The following is a 2,568-nucleotide window of genomic DNA, read 5'->3' on the forward strand; positions in this document are numbered from 1 at the left end:
CCCTTTCTCTCCCTGATCCCTTTTCTCTCCCTGATCCCTCTCTCTCTCTCCCCCTGATCTCTCTCTCCCTGATCCCCCTCTCTCTCTCCCTGATCCCCCTCTCTCCCCCTGATCCCCCTCTCTCTCCTCCCCCTGATCTCTCTCTCTCCCCCCCGATCTCTCTCTCTCCCTGATCCCTCTCTCTCTCCCCCTGATCCCCCTCTCTCTCTCCCCCTGATCCCTCTCCTCTCTCCCCCCTGATCCCTCTCTCTCTCTCCCCCTGATCCCTCTCTTTCCCCCTGATCCCCCTCTCTCCCTCCCTCTCTCTCTTTCCCCTGATCCCTCTCTTTCCCCCTGATCCCCCTCTCTCCCCCTGATCCCCCTCTCTCTCCCCCTGATCCCTCTCTCTCTCTCCCCCTGATCCCTCTCTCTCTCTCTCCCTCTGATCCCTCTCTCTCCCCCCCTGATCCCTCTCTCTCCCCCCCGATCCCTCTCTCTCTCCCCGATCCCCCCTCCCTCCCTCTCCCCCTGATCCCTCTCTCTCTCTCCCCGATCCCTCTCTCTCTCCCCCTGATCTCCCTCTCCCCCTGATCCCTCTCTCTCTCCCCCTGATCCCTCTCTCTCTCTCCCCCTGATCCCTCTCTCTCTCTCTCCCCTGATCCCTCTCTCTCCCCCCCTGATCCCTCTCTCTCCCCCCCTGATCCCCTCTCTCTCTCTCCCCGATCCCTCTCTCTCTCCCCGATCCCCCTCTCTCCCCCTGATCCCTCTCTCTCTCTCCCCGATCCCTCTCTCTCTCCCCCTGATCTCCCTCTCCCCCTGATCCCCCTCTCTCCCCCTGATTCCTCTCTCTCTCTCCCCCTGATCCCTCTCTCTCTCCCCCGATCCCTCTCTCTCTTCCCCCGATCCCTCTCTCTCTCTCTCCCCCTGATCCCTCTCTCTCTCCCCCCCTGATCCCCCCCTCTCTCTGATCCCTCTCTCTCTCTCCCCCTGATCCCCCTCTCTCTCTCTCTGATCCCTCTCTCTCTCTCTCCCCCTGATCCCCCCCTCTCTCTCTCTCTCCCCCTGATCCCTCTCTCTCTCTCTCTGATCCCTCTCTCTCTCTCCCCCTGATCCCTCTCTCTCTCTCTCCCCCTGATCCCTCTCTCCCCCTGATCCCTCTCTCTCTCTCCCCCGATCCCTCTCTCTCCCCCTGATCCCTCTCTCTCTCTCTCCCCCGATCCCTCTCTCTCTCCCCCTGATCCCCCTCTCCCCCTGATCCCTCTCTCTCTCTCCCCCCCTGATCCTCTCTCTCTCTCCCCCTGATCCCTCTCTCTCTCTCTCCCCCTGATCCCTCTCTCTCTCTCCCCCTGATCCCTCTCTCTCTCCCCCTGATCCCTCTCTCTCTCTCTCCCCCTGATCCCTCTCTCTCTCTCTCCCCCTGATCCCTCTCTCTCTCCCCTGATCCCTCTCTCTCTCCCCCTGATCCCTCTCTCCCCCTGATCCCTCTCTCTCTCTCCCCCGATCCCTCTCTCTCTCCCCCTGATCCCTCTCTCTCTCTCCCCCCCTGATCCCTCTCCCCTGATCCCCCCCTCTCTCTCTCCCCCTGATCCCTCTCTCTCTCCCCCGATCCCTCTCTCACTCCCCCTGATCCCTCTCTCTCTCTCTCTCTCCCCCCTGATCCCTCTCTCTCTCCCCCGATCCCTCTCTCTCTCCCCCTGATCCCTCTCTCTCTCTCTCCCCCTGATCCCTCTCTCTCTCTCCCCCTGATCCCTCTCTCTCTCTCTCCCCCTGATCCCCCTCTCTCTCTCTCCCCCTGATCCCTCTCTCCCCCTGATCCCCCTCTCTCTCTCTCCCCCTGATCCCTCTCTCTCCCCCTGATCCCTCTCTCTCTCCCCCGATCCCTCTCTCTCTCTCCCCCTGATCCCTCTCTCTCCCCCTGATCCCTCTCTCTCCCCCTGATCCCTCTCTCTCTCCCCCTGATCCCTCTCTCTCTCCCCCGATCCCCCTCTCTCTCCCCCTGATCCCTCTCTCTCTCCCCGATCCCTCTCTCTCTCCCCCTGATCCCTCTCTCTCTCTCCCCCGATCCCTCTCTCTCTCTCTCCCCCTGATCCCCTCTCTCTCTCTCCCCCTGATCCCTCTCTCTCTCCCCCTGATCCCTCTCTCTCTCTCCCCCGATCCCTCTCTCTCTCTCTCCCCCTGATCCCCCTCTCTCTCTCTCCCCCTGATCCCTCTCTCTCTCCCCCCTGATCCCTCTCTCTCTCTCCCCCTGATCCCCCTCTCTCTCTCTCCCCCTGATCCCTCTCTCTCTCCCCCTGATCCCTCTCTCTCTCTCCCCCTGATCCCCCTCTCTCTCTCTCCCCCTGATCCCTCTCTCTCTCCCCCGATCCCTCTCTCTCTCTCTCTCCCCCGATCCCTCTCTCTCTCTCTCCCCCTGATCCCTCTCTCTCTGTTTGTTGTGTTTCCGGCGGGAAGTTCGAACGCCGCGCGCTAACCGGATGTCGGATCTGATTGGCTCTCATAGGACATGGGCCTGTGTGGTCTGTGACGTTTGCTTGTGGGCGTGTCGACGACCCTAGACCAATCCGAGCGCACCGCCGCAGTGCATTGTGG

The sequence above is a fragment of the Chiloscyllium punctatum genome, chromosome 2, assembly GCF_047496795.1.
Source record: "Chiloscyllium punctatum isolate Juve2018m chromosome 2, sChiPun1.3, whole genome shotgun sequence".
Taxonomy (NCBI): Eukaryota; Metazoa; Chordata; class Chondrichthyes; order Orectolobiformes; family Hemiscylliidae; genus Chiloscyllium; species Chiloscyllium punctatum.